Source organism: Pogona vitticeps, chromosome 1 (genome assembly GCF_051106095.1).
Source record: "Pogona vitticeps strain Pit_001003342236 chromosome 1, PviZW2.1, whole genome shotgun sequence".
Taxonomy (NCBI): domain Eukaryota; kingdom Metazoa; phylum Chordata; class Lepidosauria; order Squamata; family Agamidae; genus Pogona; species Pogona vitticeps.
In genome coordinates this window covers 239,374,699-239,394,618 of record NC_135783.1, presented here as the reverse complement: position 1 = coordinate 239,394,618, position 19,920 = coordinate 239,374,699, and the positions used below count along the sequence as shown (strand labels likewise).

General features: G+C 42.6%; 1 long non-coding RNA gene across 1 annotated transcript; it reads left to right on the top strand.

Annotated features, from left to right (window-relative positions):
- Nucleotides 1–327: 327 nt before the first annotated feature.
- Nucleotides 328–18,052, top strand: LOC140701983 (uncharacterized). Its single transcript, XR_012081025.2, has 2 exons — nt 328–3,395; nt 7,406–18,052. It is a non-coding gene; the product is annotated as an uncharacterized LOC140701983 (long non-coding RNA).
- Nucleotides 18,053–19,920: the final 1,868 nt, after the last annotated feature.

Below are 19,920 nucleotides of genomic sequence, written 5' to 3'. Positions count from 1 at the left end.
CCCGCTGGCACAGATGGCTGGCCTAATTATCTCCCACCCTGGAACCTGTCAGCCCACTTATCATGCAGCACACAGCACGCATGATTTGCATCATCATCAGCACGCCAGTCGTGGCAGTAGCCCAGTTGTCCCAGCCCCCCTCCCTGCTCGTCCAGCCACTCCATGGCTCAATGGGAAGACTCATCATCCCGCCCCCTTGCTGGAGTGGCTGGACAAGAGGGAGATGGGGCTGAAGCAGCTGGGCTACTGCCACCATTGGCGTGCTGATGATGATGCCGGCCACACATGCCAAACACTGCATAAGTGGACTGGCAGGTTCTGGGGGTGGGAAGTAATCAGGCTGGCTATCTGTGCCAGTAAGATCATGGCTGTGCAACAGATGTCCAAATGAAGATATGGCTTAGAGCAGTTTCCTTGAAGAATGTAATTTATAACAACTGAGAATTGAGGACGGGCACTAAGAATGTGCATTGTATGGTGCTAAGTATTCTCTGTTCTACTGTATAACCTGGAATTATGGGCTGTGACACAGGTAGGCATTTGAAAAGCAGATTCATCACACGATGCTAAGACTTTCTGGGACTGAGAAGGTGATTGATGCAGAAGTACTACGATGAAAGACCAAGAAATCATAAAATGAAGAATATTCACGTAACGAGAAAGGGAAATTACAGATTGTTACATCTGTTCATTCAAGGTAAAATATGTAGGAAAGGCAGTTCAGAAAAGAGAAGAACTTACAGGCTAAAGAAGATTGGAGGCTGGTCCAGGTGGGAAAAAATGTAATTGTATTGCATCACAAATCAAAATGCCCATGATAATGTTGAATGTCCAATGGGAAGAAAAGAGGAGGAGGAGGAAGAGGAGGAGTCATTTGGAAGTTTATATTCCCCAGAAGATGGCCCACTGAGGTTCTTTTGATTTTTAGCCCCAGCATGGTGCTCCAAAGAATGGCAAACTTGCAACAGGGCAACAAGGAAGAACAAGAGACTGAAAAGCCTTCCAGCTTTTCCTGCTTTCTTACTGTCCCTTTCTGCCAGACTAATACTTCACATGTGTTCTTTTCTGGGCAGGTATGTGAGACATCACAGTGATCAGATGAGGCATTACACGAGTGTTACAAAGAAACTGGGAGCAATATTTCTTAATACTCGTCATCTACACAGCCTTTAGAGGGGCCCATGCTATTTTATATTATGCCAGATTAAAAGAGCAGACAACTGAATGCTTTGAGAGGTCCTGCTGGCCCTGATTTTTACTAGTGGAATGCATTGTGGATATTCTCTCCTGGCTTTTTTAGAAAAAGAAAGAATGCAAATAGTTTAGATACTTGAAAGGACTTTATTTCCAACATCTCACTAGGACAGAGCCATTTTCTGGCAAAGCCTTGTGCTGAGTCACTAAGAATGTACTCAAATGATCCAAATCTTTACATCTCTAACCACAACAATGATTTGTATAGAAAAAAGGAAGCCAAGAGTTAGCCACAGCATCTGGATTGGTGAAAGATATCTCACTAAGTTCCCCACCATGGTTGTTCTTTTAAAAATTCTAATTAGTCTACTCAAAACAAAACCAATTGCTATTCTATTTCACATTTCTCATTTTGATTGTTCTTCATACAGGAATATCTGAGGTTTCAGAGGTAACAATGAAGCGTTAGAGGGCAACCATTATTTCTTTTGTTTCATTCCACTATTTTCAATGGAAGTAGCTAACCCACAGATTCTTAACCGATGGTCTGGGGGGACACACACACACACACACACACACACACACACACACACACACACACACACACACACACACACACACACACACACACAGGGACCATGATGTCCTCACAGGGTATCCACACACACACACACACACACACACACGGGGACCATGATGTCCTCACAGGGTATCCACAAAGGCTTGAAGAAACTCTACAATCTTTGGCAGTTAAAATTGAATGAAAGAACAAACAAATGAACAAACGAACGGATGAATGAATGAAAAGCTATACTTTTCCTGCATTGGAGCCAGGCTGGACTCATTGACTGTCTGGAGGACCTTTCCAACTCTATAGTGCTATGATTCCATAAATATACTGTAGAGTATTTTAATTTTCAACAGACAGAGAAAGCTGACTATTCCAAGTTGGTAGATCAAACTTAGTGCTGCTTACAATGGCTAGCCATGGCTCACCATGATTTCAGACTTGAATCTGTCTTTGAACGGTCTCCCATCCTTGTGGATTTATTGCAAAATGTGTGTGTGCGTGTAAAATAATGACACTTTTTTATTTTTATTCTTACCATTAGGAATAAGTTTCACCTGCTAACCTGTTGCTGTTTATTTCTCCACAAATATTTTAATACAAAAGTGGGCAAGCATCAGGAGCCTGTAGACACCAGAATGCCCATTTATTCTTTCTCTTGAGTTTTACATACAGAAAGACTTTTCAGCATGGGATATATACCATGTGCCTTGCTATGAAGGTGATTAGTACTCCCAGTAGCTTCCCAGAACTGCAAACAGTCCTTAAAACAAGGCACATGCTCCCAGCATGCCTTAATTTAAAGTGGAAGTGCTTGTTTTCAAAATATTTTTTCTTTTCTTTTCATGTCTTTGTTTTCCCTAGTACTGTGCCACCAAATTTCAGTGGCATGGTGCCAAGGTAGGGGTTGTGGAGGCTGGCATTGCATCCTCTCCCTGCTCATTTCTTAGATGCAAGAAAATACGAATATTTTAGTAGCCATGGCAAAAAAAAATAACAAAATAAGGACAAGATGATGTCATTTAAGATCTTAATAACATAGGGGAGGGAGAGAGGGAGGGAGTAAGACTGGCATCACACTGAATCCGAGGACTAAAAGAGACAGACAAGCTCAACATAAAACTTAGCTGACAGCACTGAGTACAGGCTGGGTGCAGTGATGTTCTTGTTGGTGACGATGACAACCCAAAAAGGAGGAAAAGATCTATATTTCAAGGGCTTATAAGGTGAGACCTCCTCAAATGCAGTTGGCACAAAAGCACACAGTAAAAGCTCATCAGCTCAGAAAATCAGGCCGTGAGGTCACTGAATCCCTTGTCCTGAGACCAGGCATAACCGCACGAGGCCTGCTTGCTATGATGTCTGCGCTGGAACCAGTTTTGAGGCTGCTGTCACAAATTCCCTTGCCCGTGTTTGATCACAGCGTTCCCCAACCCGTCAGTCGACTGGCAAGGAGCAGTGTTTGATTTTCTCCGAAACCAGCTTCCTTGCATTGGCAGATGTGAGCAAAGATGTGGATGGAAAGGAAGGGGAGGGCATGGGGAGAGCGACCTCTCATCCATGCTCAGCCTTGCCAACATTCCGTTGCGTTGGAAAGCCTGAGAAAGTGGCGGGGGAAAGAGATTTTTATCAGGTAAGTGATTTCAGGGAGCTATCAGGTGCGGATGAGGGGGTGGGTGGCTGCTTAGGGGGGATTTTGTGAAACAAAGCAAAAGTTTCCAAATTATTGCTACCAAAAGGAGAGGAGGCGGCATGTTGTTCATTATAAGCCAACAGAGGGTTTTTATGGTGTCATTATAATGCCATTAAAGAAAATGTAACGTAAATGATGTACATTTTATAAGGCTAGCTTTGTTGCTATTTATTTTTCTTCTTTCTTTTTAATGACCTGTGTGGGACTGAAGGGTAACCAGTGAATAAACTAAATAAGGCAGAGGCAGTGATATGCCACTTAACAGCCTCTGGAATAATCTCATCTAAATGCCCTGCAGGCCACCCAGATGGCCCAAGGTTTGTGTAATCAGGTGTTCAGAAAGCCAATAAATAATTTCTTATTTACTTTGGTGAACATTAACTTGGAGCTATAATGAGAAGAGATCAGAAAGAGACATAAGAATTTACACTGTCAACATTTTGCTTCAATGTGCATTTTCTTTTAATAGGGCATGGTAGCATTGTCAGCAGCACAGCTAAGTTCAGGAAAAAGGAAGTTAAAACATTTGATCATGTGTAAAGTACTCCTCTTAAAAGCCTGTGTGGTGTCATGGATAGAGTGACAGACTAAGGCTTCAGAGACCTGGGTTCAAATTGATGGAAAGCGGGGGGGGTAAACCACTCCTTGAAAAATCCTATATCACCTCAAAAATTATAACTGTATTCATTCTTACACCGTAAATGGCATAATTTTAAAAAAAATCTCAGTGCAAAATGGTGTGATTTTTTTAAAAAAAAAACTAATGCAACTTTGAGTCCTGGCTTTTTATATTTGTACATTTTTGTAAAATGGAAACAAAACTTTTTGCTCAGTTGCATGAACAAGTAAAACTAGTAACACCAGATGTGTACCTCCGTTTTTGTGGTCAATCAGCTAGTGTTTCTTAAAATGTTTGTTTGTATACTTGGCTTCACAAAAGACAAAACTGACCAATTTTGCACAGAGATTTTGTGCAAATTGCAAAAGGTGTGATAAAAAAGAGAGAGCCTCTTTTGTCCTCTAAGTCTAGCCTGGTGCCAAAGTTTTTTGTGAGATTAAACATTCCTTACAGGCAGCCTCACAATATCAGATGGTGTATCTTGAACAAAGTCTTGATGATGACTACAATTTTTTTTTTCACATCCTAGGGAAAAAGTGTTGGTCACTATAATACCCTCAGATAAATTTGAGGCCTCCAAATATTTCATTTTAGCATTTCAGTGTCTCAGGTCAATGGCAGAGGAGAGAACCAGGAAAAAGAAACTTAGCCAGAAAAGTCCTCATATATCATTCAAACGCAGGCAGGTTTGAAAACCAGCCTCTTTCCTTTCTGTTTGGATTGTAACAAGACAATTCTCTTCTGCATTTGCCAAATGAGAAGTTTGCTGAGGAGTGGGCCACTTGTAGGTCTCCAGAAATTTATGGATTGCAACTCCCATCATTTCTCTCCATAGACTATGCTGGTGTGATTGGGTTCTTTGTCTAAAGTGGGCGGGCCTAGGGATTCGGCAGGAATGACAGCCAGGGCAGACGTCATGGTTCCAAAAGGTTTTGCTTTATTAACTTTAACATCAAACAACTCTGAACCAAACGGGTCCGACAACTCTTCATCCGTTAACAAGTTATACCTCTTGGGTTTAGTCCCAGTTCCCACATCTTTAACTTCTACAGTTTCTTCATCCCAAAGCGGGAGGTTACATTTTGATTCACGACCGGAGCACTCAGCACTGCGCAGGTTGTCCTGCAGCATGGATGTATCACGACAGAACCCTCCAGCCTGGGCAGGAAAGGGCTGGCTCCACCAAGGGTCCCGCAGTCCTGCAAAGGTAGGGCAATTGAACCCGCTCCCCGTTTCCATCCCCTTTTCTTCTCACCTGCTCCAAACTTATCTGTTTCCTTAGGTAGAGGCAGCAACCCATCTTCTCTCATTAGGTTAGGGAAATTCTTCACAAGTGTCGTAATCCTTTCCCTTTCTGCCCCCCCCCCGTCTCCACCGTCTGTGTCTCTTTATCTATTCCCAACGAACTTCTCCTCCCTTTCCCTCCTTCCTCTTTTATACTGTCATCCCTTCTCCACGCCTCTGACTCCTCCCCCCAATCTCTGGACCTCTCTGCTAAGAAAACCTCTATAGCTTTATTAGTCCCGCTTTCATCGTCGTCCAATTTGATCAACTCCCCCACTACACATCCTTCACATTCTTCTTTCCTCGTCACCAGTGAGGACGGCTCACCTCTATTTCTCCACTCACAGCTGGCCAGAACTGATGAGATCTGCAGACTGACACCATCTGGAGTACCACAGGTTGCCCACCCTCAGCCTAGCAACTCAGAAGCAAATGCCTTTGCAGGACAAGACTGAGGAGCTCAGAGCAGCCAGTTGGTGCTTGGAATCTAGCTGCAATGTTTTGCTGTGGGGGAAAAAAACAGCCTCTGTGTATGTGTGGGACTATTCTGGTTAATTTCTAACGGAAGGCTTGGATCCTTTATTTCAGTTCACAACTGATTGCATTGTGGTCAGCTAGGTGCTAGTGTGTGTATTTGACCTGAAGATTCATAGGAAGATCCAGTACAAAAAAACAACAACATTGTGCCTTCCTTGGCTATAAATTTAGGAGGTCCAAGCTTTCAGCATGTAATGTTAAATCCTCTGTTGCCCCAAAATGCATTCATTTATTTAAAATATTTTTATCCCATCTTTCTCCTTAAAAAGGACCCAAGGCAGCTTACATCATTAAAAAGATAAGATTTAAGAGCTAAGCACAGTAAGTATACAAATATTTTAAAAAGAATTATACAAGGCTTATATTAACAACAGTAAATAAAGTCAATACTAAAACATGCTTTAAACAATAGAGCACAACAATCCATTTTAAAAAACCCTCTCAGACCACCAGTCATTAGGAAAAGCCTGCCTGAAGAGAAAGGTCTTTGCTTGCCTGCCTTCAGAAGGACAACAATGATGGGGCCAGTCTAGTTTCCCGTGGTAGCAAATTTCAGAGCCTTGGAACAGTGACACAGAAGGCCCTCTCTCATGTCCCACCAAGTGCACCTGTAAGGGTAGTGGGGCGAAGAGAAAGGCCACCCCTCATTATTTTAATGCCCAAGAAGGCTCATAGTGGGAGATACAGTCTTTTAAATAGCTTGGACCCAAGACATTTGGAGCTTTATAGATTAAAAGCAGCACTTTGAATTGTGTCCCGAAATGCATCAGCAGCCAGTGGAGCTCCAGCAACAGGGGGGGTTATATGCTCTTTTTAACCAGCCCCAGTTAGCAATCTGGCTGCAGCATTTTGGACCCTCTGGAGTTTCCGAACCCCAGTTAGAGCGTGTTACAGTAATCCAGCCAAGATGGGACTAGGGCATACCCTGTTTTCCCAAAAATAAGACCTAACCTGGTATGATTTTTCAGGATGCTCGTAATATAAGTCCTATCCCCCACCCCAAAAAAAGTCCCAGTTAAGTGAAATCCCACCCTCCACTGTTGTGTACAAATATTTTCAGAAAAACACGGTAATAATAGTAATAATGTTAGTATAATGACTAAAAATCAGACATAATAATAATGAGAGAAAGGAGAACATATATTTTCCAAAACTTCTCCAGTTTAAGAATTGGCGGGGAGATTATTAGCTTTACTCACACTCATTTTGGGGGACCCATGTGCACAGTGAGTAAACTAATTCAGTGCTTCTCTACTTTTGGTCCTCTAAAAGACTTCAATTCCCAGAATCCTTAGGTTGTCTGTGCCTTCTGCCAGTTAAAGGCCAGAACATCTGAAGGATGAAAGGTTGAGAATTACTGCAATAAATGCATCTGGAAAGCTAGATGAGAATGGAGACTATAATGATGGTAAGTCATACCAGACACCAATAATAGTAAAGTATCAGCATTAGCTCATTCTTGCAAAAAAAAAATGTACCAATGTAATTTTAACAATTACATATTTTTCAGGTGCAGAAAAACTTCTTGGACCCCAAGATCAGCTACTACATTTCCACTCCAAGAGGAGGAGGAGAGCAGGGTAACCAAGAGACACATAGGAGTCTAGTATGAATCTGGGTTGCAGGAAAAAAGCCCTGTTCCAGGAGGACGGGGTGGGGGACTAACCTGGTTACTTTCCAGTGAGAGACCAGGTAGTCTGAACATGTCCATACAGTATGATTGACTCAGTTTAGATTTTCAAATAAACTATGTGCATGATATAAGAATGAAGGTTGTTTGCATTACTATAGCCAAGCAACACCTGCTTCACAGATATGAGGCTTCCACACGGTATAAAATGGACCCCTTGCGAAATAAATATAATTAATAGTCACATGTTCAACAGTGAATAGCCACCTACCCCATTACCTGCATCAGTTAGACTGCTAAAATATGGGTCAGAGATAAGTATAATAATATATGGCATGGCTATTTTACCTTGGATGTAGCCCTAGCTTCTGGAAAATGGAAAGGCATCCAGAACGTTGTCCAAAATGACTCTGTGCCTCACTCTGTGAGCTCAATGTGATGCCACTTAGTCTCTGCAATTCCCCTTGCACTTTTAAAAGGCTAATGGGCTTGAAATTTTGGCAGATGTTCTGTGGGCCACTCGTTGAGTTTATCTGGACGATGTGATTGTTATTGGGAGAATTTTCCAGGAACATTTAAATTGCTGGGAAGATGTATGTTTCCCTGGCTTTCAGCAAGCTGGTTTTGAAAGTGCAAGACCATCCAATTGTGACATGTGCAGGGCTCCAGTCACTTCCTCACTTTGCACGGGCATCGTTGCACAACCTGCCAAGATCAATCCCATTTGTAAACACTTGGGCCATACTGCTGATAGAGACAACAAAGCAGCAAAGCTTTCGGAAGCCTGCTCTGTACATCTGATGATTTCCAGTTTTGTTCTGATTGACACATTTGTAAACACACACACTTCTTGATGAGAGGAAAGAAGGAAGTTGCGGTCAAACCTACTGTGCCAGCCATTCAGTAAATGATGTAACTTGGGGCTTAGAACTTGGCTTCCTAAAATTATATGAATGGGGGGGGGGAAGGTGCATGTTCTGACAACTCACACACTCCTCAAAACGGTATGACCAATGGTCACGGCTGTTTGGAAGATTACGGCTGCTGCCATCCAAAAATTAACTTGTTCCTTTTATAACAAGCTTGGTCTGCAGAACAGCATTGTGTACATTAAGATAAAATGTATAAAAAAGGAAGGTGAGATACCCAAGGGCACAAAGCACACCTGAGCGTCGAAAGCCTTCAGAGTCACTACTTCAGACTTTATCTCCACTTGATAAGATCACCGATCTGGGGAGGACCTCTGCCTGTGCTCTTGGAAAAGCTGATACCACTGAGAATGCACAGTTCTTGAGTGAGAAGGCCCAACAGTCAGACTCTATGTAAGCCGGGTTTATAAATTCATATGGCTTTCTACTGTGGGGTTGTCACAAATTCTCAAAGGCATTTTGTTTCCCTGAGGCAAGGGACCAGATGACACTGTGTCTGTGCCACCTACAGAACTGGACCAGTGTTGAGAAGGTATCCTCCACCCCACCTAAGCACAGCACACTAACTTGGAAAGGCACAGCACAGAATGCTTGCAAAACCAAAGTGTGCTGCTTTGCCTTCCACTGCAAAGTGGTGGTTTGAGGGTCAAGGTCATGGCAGCCTCTGCGGCGCTGATCAGCTGCTGCCTGAAGCAACCACATCCCCACATTTTACAGTAGGGCTGCCTCCAGTCACAGAAGGCAAAGTGTGGTATGTTGCAAAGTCAAGGAGGATCTCCACAGATGCAGCTTCTCCAGTCATTGCAACAATTCAGCAAGCGATGTAATGTAATGACAACTCAGAGATTTTCTCATCCTCGCCAAAGAGAAAAAGGAAAAAGAAGGACGGGAGGGTCCTTGACATACCATGATAGCTTACAAAAAAACATGCCAGCCATTGCAACCTTTCTTCTGCACAGGAGTGGGGGAGAATTGGGAGTTCTGGCTGTGTTTGTGTGTGAGTGAGTGAAAGAGAGAGAGAGAGAAAGAAAGAGAGAGAGCAATAGCATCAGCAATTTTAAAAAACCAACCAGCATGTTGGGTGAGGCCTTGTATTTTGTGCAAAATACCGAGTTTTGCACAAAAAAACCCCACTTCTGTTGGTGTTTTTTTTTTTCAAAGCTTCAAAAAATGAGAAATGCACAAAACTTCTTTCCTGATGAGAAGGAACAAATAAAAATAAAAAAATTAATTCTCACCTGTGAGAATGAAAAAAAAATACAAGCCCAAATATTTACACTCTTAACTGAAACAGCCACCTGTGCTTGCATACAGATGCCTTGTTATTGAAAGCCACAGGAAATTGGGGGATTTGGCAGCCAATAAGAGATTTTCCTAGGACAAACAGGAGTTATAGGCAGGAGCATTTTATTGAACCCTTGTCAACCGCAGAGAGTACAGGGGGGTGTCTTCTTTGGCATGGATACATTGTGCAGGTGTGCATACCTTTGCTTTTCTGTTTCTTTGTTTCAGCTAGAGCCACTGGGAGAGGTGAAAACAGAAGAAGGCAGCACTATTCTTGAGTGCTTGCTCTCCAGTATGTTTCAGGCCTTCCAACATGGCATCCAAAACCAAAGGTAGCTTGTCCTTGGTGTCTTCTACAAACCACTTCTGTTTTAGGTTACATGTTGGGAAGATTTATTCTTCTTTCTCTTAGGCTACCCGATACAATAAAAGAGGACAGAACCCTAAAGAACCACTTTAAACATTGAAATATAAAGCAGTGCAAACTTCTTGTAATTGGCATAACTGGAACAAAAGTTAACAGTACATAACAAGGGTCCAGCCCCCTGGGGCCAGACTGTCCACTCACCTTTCTGCTGCTGCCATGGGCTCTGTGCCTCTTTCTTATTGCTCCGGAGCTCGTGGCTGACTAGCCACTCCTGGCAGGAGGCAGGATGACAAGCCTCCCTGCCAGGTCAAAGAGTGGCTAGTCGACCCTCATAATGTCCACCTTTGGATGGGTATTCGTATAAAAAAAATGAATACCCTCAACTCTAGTCAGGATGTATTGGGGGCAGCTGAGGAGCTGTAGGACCTTCAGTCATTGATCACCATAAATGAAATGGGATCCTCCTAATTAGAATGTGTTTTTTCCAAGTACTGGTTGAATGTATGGAAGAACAAAGCCCATCATTTTATTGCCCTTACCTTTCTCCCACATGGTAGAATTTTGTCCTCTTATACAAATGTTCAGAACAGAGGCATTCTATACCTTACTCATAAGTCAATGGTTCCCACCCCTGGGTAACCCAGGTGTTCCTGGACTACATGAGCCATGTTGTTGTTGTTTTTTTGCAATTTCCTTATCATTTCCACACTATTTTTTTTCCATTTCAGTATGTAGGAGGAAGAAGACACTATAAATGAAAACACACTTAAATATAATAACTGTGTGCCATCAAGTCAATCTTGACTTATAGTAACCCTTTTTCAGAGTGGAGAATACACAGAAGTGGTTTACCATTCTCTTCTTTTGGGGACACCCTGGGACAGTGTAGCTTGCCCATGACTACACAGGCTGCCTCTTCTCCCTGGAGGCACAGTGTACCCATTTTAAAAAATAGCCAATAACCGTAAGATGTGAAAAAGATCAGAAATCCAAGGAAGTATCCTTGGTAATCTGAAACCCATCAGTAGCTTTAAAAAAAAAATCTATAGTACCTTCCCTTCCTATGTATCCTTCTTTGGGACTCAGCTCCCTGCAGAGACAAGCAATTGAACTTCATGTGGATTCCAAATACCACCCCACCCCACCCCCGGTTCCACCGCTGCCTTTATAGATATTGAATTCAGATTTTTAAAAGACTAGTAGCAAATTATATAGTTCATGCAGCCTGCATGCAGCAGGATTTTTCTGGAAAAGCTGGCTCCAGCGAGTCTGGCACTCCGTATGATTAGAAATATTTCAAGCCACTTGATGGAGCCGAGCAGATGGCAATGAACTTATCTGGAACCGCCTTGACGCTGAGAGGGCTGCTGTGATGTCTTGAACTCTGAGAGCTAAGACGGTTGCGGTGAAGCTGCCATGCCTTTTCTCTTTTTTTATGTTGCTGTTTTCAGATATTGAATGGGAAGGTTGTCATTAAAAGAAGAAGAAGACTCCAAGCCCACAAATTCTGTTTCTCTAAATGAAACTTTCTTTGAAGTCAGTGTTCATATAAACTTGAAGCTTAATGGCATTTCGATCATCTTATCTTCAAGTCTGTGGTTTTGCCTACCTGAATATATCTTTTAATTTAATAACTTTCACAGCATGTTTGCTGGAGTTGCTTTTGCCAGAAGTTGGGGAAGTGACTTTTTTGGGACTACACTGGCCAGAATCCCCAGATACTAGCTTTCCCGTCCCAAACTAGAAAGGCAGTCGCATGGAGGAATTGCTTCCAGGGCAGCGCAATTGCTCCAGTTAATAGGATCAGGTATCAGGTGATGAGAAAAGGTCTTTTGACAAAAATAAACAATTAAAAAATGAAGGGGATTGTGTGTTACCTACTTTTAGCTCATCTGATAACAGGATTTCCAATCAGACTTGCAAATTAAGCCCAGTGATTCATCATAAGATAAAGCAAGCAATGTCCCAGATTCAAAGGTGGGAACCGGTAGTTCTACAACAGCCAGACATTGTTTAGTGCTCAAGGGAGAGATGCTTCTAAATATGAGCTGAGCATTTGTTTTTATTTGACCTGGAGAGCCTGGAGAACTGCTGAGAAGAAAGACACTGAGATATATGGAGCAGTAGTCTGACCGTGTATTATTATATCATACACAAAGAATTGCCGGATAGCTCAGCGGCTTAAATCTCTGATTGTGGAGCCAGAGGTTGGGAGCTCAATTCCCCACTGTGCCTCTTTGAGAAGGGCTGGACCCGATGATCCATAGGGTCCCTTCCAGCTCTGCAGTTCAAAGGTTATTCAAAGGTTATTACTGTCAAGTTGATTCTATGTAGGTACAAGGTACTCAGAAGTGGTTTACCAGTCCCAAGTGGTGCTCTGGAATTATGCAACTTGCCTAAGGCTACACAGGTGGAAGAGCAGTAATCCGCTTAGCCATAGTGTTCCAGATGATCTCAGCTGGCTCCTCTCACAGAAGCTGAAGGGGGAAAACTGAACTCCCAGTTCCTGGCTCTCTGCAGCCTGACACTTCAATCTACTAAATGATACCAACACTGTCTGACAGTATAATCCAGTTTTATCTATCCAAACACACTGGATTTGTAGATAAGACTGTGAGTTAATAGCCTGGAAGTATTCAGTAGTTCATGTACAATCTAGCATTTCTCTTGGTCTAAAATGTACCATAATTTTAAAAATGCAGTTAGCAAAACAAAACAAAAATCATACACAGTAGTATAATGCATAGTAATACTGTAATAATATTAATTGTGTTCAATCAAGTCCATTCTGACTTATTGCAACCCTTTCCAGGGTTGCCCAGGTAGACAATACTCTGAAGAAGTTTAACATTCTCTTCTTCTGGAGGTGTCCCAGGAAAGTGCAGCTTACCCAAGGCTACACAGGCTGACTCATCTCCAAGGAAGCACAGTGGGGAATTGAACTCACAACCTCTGCCCCCACAGCCAGATACCTAAACCACTGAGCTATCCAGCCAGCTAATGTATAGTAAGAGTTAAAACAAGTATCCTGGAAGAAAAGTGGCTTTTTGCAAGCTTTGCTTATGGCATTCTGTTGACTCAGGCCATTCTGTCTGTCTGATGTCTCCCAACACCACTATTGATTAAGCTTTGCATCAAAATGGCAGCAGAGCTTTTGTCACACACTTGAGCGCAACCACCTTGCCTAACTGTGCTGCTGTTCTTGCTTAATTCAGGAACTTTTCCCAAAATTACCTAGTTGTGCAGGAACCTCCAATAAATTACATGCGCTGGAGAACTGGCTTTGAATAGCTTCGCGGCAATACCTCTTAAGGAGTGTACCAGCAGCCTGCAGAAAGGCAGAAGCACCCATTAACCTCTAACACCACAGCATAGTCTTTTGCCTCTGCCTCCAAAATCACATGGTGGAAACTGCAGTTCTGCCATAAAGATGGCTTCCAAATTTCTCATAACCCATTGTGATGTCCTGCCATTGGATCCAACTATTTATTTTCCTCCACATTCTTGCCCCATCCACACATAACGTGCAGAATTTTTCTGAGTAAAACTTTGGGGTGGGAATCTATGGCTCAGCCTTTCTAAACTGGAGAAAGGAAGAAAATAAAGAAAGGGGAGGGATGGAATCTCTGCCCATTCTTTACTCTCTCCTTGTTCTTGTTTCGTCTTTGGCGTTTGTGGGTGGCATGGTCTGGGTCTGAAAACAGAAAGCAACCTTCCTCTCCCACCTGTGATGGGTTCACCTCAACTTTCTCAGGAGAGCCATTTGAACATAGAAACAATCTTCTACGAAATCAGAGCCAGAGTTTGCAAAAGTCATATTTTTGAACTGCAACTCCCAGAATTTGCCTGGTGCTGGAAATACTGGCTATGGACATTCAGAAAACAGTGGTCCAGACTAGAGTTAGTACATATTTCCATGCTCAGATCATTGAGCCATTCTGCCCACTTTCCCCAGACCTCCAACTGTCATAGTCTCATCCTGATATCTTTTAACTAGATATGTCAGGGCGTTAAGCTAGAGCGGATGCATTCCAATCGCGAGTTGTGAAGCCTTGAGTGAAACCAGTTTATTACCAGCTCCCTCCAGGTGTGACTGGTTTGATTCCAGCTTCATTTCTCTGCAAAAAGGTAGCTTTCCTTGAATGCTAAGGGTCGAAGTATATGCAGCTTTGCCTAGGAATAAGTCCCATAGCACAGAATGGGAAAGTGCTTGGAAAAATGACTTTTTGGGCTACAACTCCAAAACTAGAGAGGTTCTAGTTAAATTCCTGCAGTCGTTGCCTGAAAGCGTCACTTTCCAGGCCCTGAAATGGGATTTAAGGAAATAGGGATAGGATTGAATTGGATGGCTGTAGTCCTGAGCCAATGATGTGTTGTCTAGTGCAGTGGTCCCCAGCTTTGGGCCTCCAGATATTCTTGGACTTCAGCTCTCAGAAATCTTGGCCAGCAGAGGTGGTGGTGAAGGCTTTTGGGAGTTGTACCTGCAAAATGTAAGTCACTTCCTCCTTCTTCCTCTGAATGACTCAGACCTCTACACTTCAACACTTTTGTTGGACTTTTTTTCTGGAGAGAAAAGCAGGTTCTTGCGATTTCTCCCAGTGACGACAAGGCAGATTCACAAACATAGAAGCCAGCTTCAGGGCTTAAAGTAAGTAAGTTTCAATGTTTTCTTTCCTGTTCTGTTTATAAATAGATGCTACAATACACCCTAAAGCATTGGTCCCCAACCTTGGGCCTCCAGATGTTCTTAGACAACTCCCAGAAACCTTCACGATCACCCTCTGCTAGCCAGGATTTCTGGGAGCTGAAGTCCAAGACCACCTGGAGGCCCAAGGTTGGGGACCACTGCCCTAAAGGGGATGGGGGGGGGGTTCCCCTCTGGTTTTCTTTTTGTTTGGCTTTTTGCTCAGTGTACCAAAGAGGTTGTTCAACAGTCACAAGTTCAGCATTAGGTCACTGCAGTCCGCAGGTATAAATACCTAACAATCTTCCGATCCTTTTCAGAGGCTTTCTTCTAAGTACCCCTTCAGTGAAACGATATGTATGAGAGGGGCTTGTGGGTAATTACTCTCCACTGGTTGTGTAACAGCTTTCTCAAAGACACTTACCTCCTGGTATTTTGATAGTCTTTTTAACAAAGGGTCAGGCACAGATGTTTTTATTCTCTCAAGACTTTTAAATAACATAGTCGAGTCTCTCTGAAATCTGTGGTCAGAGATGAGAAGCATAACATTTTTTATACTACATCACCCAAAATTCAAGTTCCGAGGTTACAGTGCAAGGAAAGTTTCCCATCCTATTTTTTATTTGCCACCATGGATCTAAATGTTGTGTGTGACCAAAGAGCACCTGTTTTAGGATGGTCCATATATATATACAGTCAATAACTGATAGATAGATTAATTGATTGACTGAGTGAGTGCTCAATCACCCATCCAAACTTTATCCCTGTCACTGCTAACATCATTTCTGAATCATGAACTTGGACTGGAAGTGGCTGAGGGGAAAAAAAAGCTGGCTTCACCTAAGAGACTAGCAAAGGAAAAGCAAGCTGCAAAACTCATATAATATTTTTCAAAAAGTTAAAATTCTTTGTTCTTCTACCATAGTTTTTAAAAAAGGGGGTGGGGTGGGGGGAGAACATAGCTCCTGAAAGACTCAGGCAGAGTTCACAGCCAATGTGAAGTCACTGAGAAGCAGATGCCAGGTCTGGTTCTTCTTCCTTTGAATGTTTTCATCACTAAAAGAATCTTGCGGGTCTAATGAGTAAATATTAGTCCTGTGCCAAACTGTCACATTTGAATGTCTCTCAGACAGACTGAACTTTGGAGAAATTCAGCAATTCCCCATGCTCCATTATTTTTGTATTGCGTACGTCCCCTTCACGGATTGCTGCCTTGTCGTGGTGAAGGGGCTTGAGTAATTCAGAGAAGCTATGGGCTATGCTGTGCAGGGACACCCAAAATGGACAGGACATAGTGGAGAGTTCCGACTAAATGCAATCCACCTGGAGTAGGAAATGGCGATGCCACTCCAGTATCTTTGCCAAGAAAATTCCTTGGACAGAAACAAAAAGCTAAAAGATATGACGCTGGAAAACGAGCCCCTCAGGTCAGAAGGCGTCCAACATGCTATTGAGGAAGAGCGGAGGACAAGGACAAGTACAGTAGTTCCAGAGCTAATGAAGTGGTTGGGCCAAAGCTGAAAGGACGCTCAGCTGTGGACGTGCCTGGAAGTGAACGGAAAGTCCGATGCTGCAAAGAAAAATACTGCATAGGGATCTGGAATGTAAGATCTGTGAACCTTGGATGTGGTCAAACAGGAGATGGCAAGAATAAACATTGGCATCCTGGGTGTTAGTAAACTAAAATGGGTGGGAATGGGCAAATTCAATTATCATATCTACTACTATGGGCAAGAATCCCATAGAAGAAATGCAGTAGCCCTCACAGTCAACAAAAGAGTGAGAAAAGCTGTTTTGGGATACAATCTCAAAAATGATAGAATGATCTCAATACGAATCCAAGGCAGACCTTTCAACATCACAGTAATCCGTGTTTATGCACCAACCACTGATGCTGAAGAGGCTGAAACTGACCAATTCTGTGAAGATTTACAACACCTTCTAGAATTGACACACACAAAAAGATGTTCTTGTCATTATAGGGAATTGGAATGCTAAAGTAGGGAGTCAAGAGATAAAAGGAACAACAGGAAAGTTTGGCCTTGGAGTTCAAAACAAAGGAGGGCAAAGGCTAATAGAGTTTTGTCAAGATAACAAGCTGGTCATCACAAACACTCTTTTCCAACAACACAAGAGGCAACTCTACACATGGACATCACCAGATGGGCAATACCAAAATCTGATTGATTATGTTCTCTGCAGCCAAAGATGGAGAAGCTCTATACAGTCAGCAAAAACAAGACCTGGAGCTGATTGTGGTTCTGATCATCAGCTTTTTATAGCAAAACTCAAGCTTAAACTGAAGAAAGTTAGAAAAACCACTGGGCTAGTCAGGTATAATCTAAACCAAATCCCTTATGAATACACAGTGGAAGGGAAGAGCAGATTTAAGGAACTAGACTTGGTGGACAGAATCCTTGAAGAACTATGGATGGAGGCTTGTAACATTGTATTATTTTTATTATTTATTATTTTATTATTTATTTATTTATTTATTGTCATTGTAAGTATATACACAGTATGCTCATACAATGAAATTCACAGACACCCAGAGACCAGACCCATGCACACACATAAAATTCCCCAAACACTCCCCACCCACTAAAAAATCCCCCAACACTCCCCACCCACTAAAAGTCCCCACTAAAAATACAAACATCTACACCACAGGCCAAATACTGGTGGTCTTTAAGCTCATTATTAAGTGCTATTATAGCTCTGGGATAAAAACTATTGAGCAAACGTGTGGTCCAAGTCTTAATTGTTCTATATCTTCTGCCAAACGGCAAAAGTTCAAAAAAGATATAAGCAGGATGGGAAGAGTCTCTCAGGATGCTGTGTGACTTCCTCAGACAGCGGGATGTGAAGATATCATCCAGGGTTGGTAGCTGGAACCCGATGATATTCTGGGCAATTTTAATGGTTCTCTGTAGAGCTTTTTTGTCCACTACAGAGCTACTCCCAAACCATGCCAGAATGCCATAGGTTAGGAAACTCTCAATGGTGCTACAATAGTATGACAGAAGTAAATGCTGAGATAAATTTAACTTGCTGAGCACTCTCAGGAAATACAGCCTCTTCACTAGCATGTTGGCATTTATATTCCATGAGAGGTCCTCTGAGATGTAAGTGCCCAGAAATTTTAAACTACCAACTCTCTCCACTTCCTCGTCATTTATGTACAGTGGTAAATGTACATTTCTCTTCCTCCTAAAATCAATTATGAGGAAGCAGCAACAAAAACCATCCCAAAGAAAAAGAAATGCAAGAAAGCAAAGTGGCTGTCCAGTGAGGCCTTACAAATAGCAGAGAAGAGAAGGGAAACAAAATATATGGGAGATAGGGAAAGTTACAGAAAATTGAATGCGGACTTACAAAGAATAGCAAGGAGAGACAAGAGGGCCTTCTGAAATGAACAGTGCAAAGAAATAGAGGAAAATAATAGAAAGGGAAAACCAGAGATCTGGTCTGAAGCTCAATATCAGAAAAACTAAGATCATGGTCACTGGTCCCATTATCTTCTGGCAAATAGAAGGAGAAGATATGGAGGCAGTGACAGATTTTACTTTCTTGGGCTCCATGATCACTGTAGATGGTGACAGCAGCCATGAAATTAAAAGACACCTGCTTCTTGGGAGGAAAGCGATGACAAACCTGGACAGCATCTTAAAAAGCAGAGACATCACCTTGCCGACAAAGGTCTGCATAGTCAAAGCTATGGTTTTTCCATTAGTGATGTATGGAAGTGAGAGCTGGACCATAAAAAAGGCCAACCACCAAAGAATTGATGTTTTTGAATTATGGTGCTGGAGGAGACTCTTGAGAGTCCCCTGGACTGCAAAGAGAACAAACCTATCCATTCTGAAGGAAATCAACCCTGAATGCTCACTGGAAGGACAGATCCTGAAGCTGAGGCTCCAATACTTTGGCCATCTCATGAGAGGAGAAGACTCCCTGGAAAAGATGCTGATGTTGGGAAAGTGTGAAGGCAAGAGGAGAAGGGGACGACAGAGGACAAAATGGTTGGACAGTGTCATCGAAGCTACCAACATGACTTTGACCCAACTCCGGGAGGCAGTGGAAGACAGGAGGGCTTGGCGTGCTCTGGTCCATGGGGTCATGAAGAGTTGGACATGACTTAACGACTAAGCAACAACAAATGTTCTTTTGTCCATGTTTACAGCTCTAATACACTGCTGCCTGGGTTTTATTTTTTTCCCCTTCACTGTCCAATCCTGGCCTATCGGGGACCATGAACTGAATGTGATGATGTCAGAGTGCTACTGAGTCAATCATTTCTGGCTAAGTAATAGCATAATTGGAGACAACAAAAGATCACTCTTTGGCCCTGGTTTCACTTGGTCGTGGTGTGGGTGGGGGACACATCTCCATCGGTGAGGCGAGGCCAACCAGCCTACCTTGGCAACAATAGCATAAACCCTCCCAATTTTTTCCCCAATTCCCTGTGACAGATTCATCACAGTGCCCTGGGGAGAGGAAGTAAAGTGCTGGACTTGGCCTCTCATCGGAATGTTTGTTCCTTTTGGTTTCCTCTTTTCATTCCCATCTAAAATTCCCTGAAAACATGGTCACTTTCAGGAGACATGAAAGATATATAAGAGCAACCCCCCCACACACACACCGCCTTTTCCTGTCAGCAGCAGTAAATGCAACAAAGTTTTTCATCTTAAGGTGGTCTCTGATTGAACAATGCTAGAATGTAATGCACAGCTTCCTCTGATTAAAAAGCAGTGAAACTGGTTGTTAACTTGCAGAGGATAATAGCCAAGTAGGGACCCAATCAGACTTTGCAGGGTGCCTTCTGTTCTGTCTTCACCTGGTTTCATTCATATGATCAGCATGGGAAAAGAAAAGAAACATCTTGCAATTGCCTTTCTTTTTAATCAGTCCAGTTCTCAAGCATTCTTTTTGACCAAGATACATGGATCCTATTATGGTAAATCACCTGGATCGTATCCGTTTTGCAAGCAAGCTGGGTGGTTTCACACATGCACAGATTACACTGAAAGTCCACAGCCTTTGTTCTGTACTGTTTCATCCCCCCACCATACACTCAAGTAGTAGATGAAAAGTCTCTCTTTGATAAAAAGGTTTTAAACCCATCCCCCAG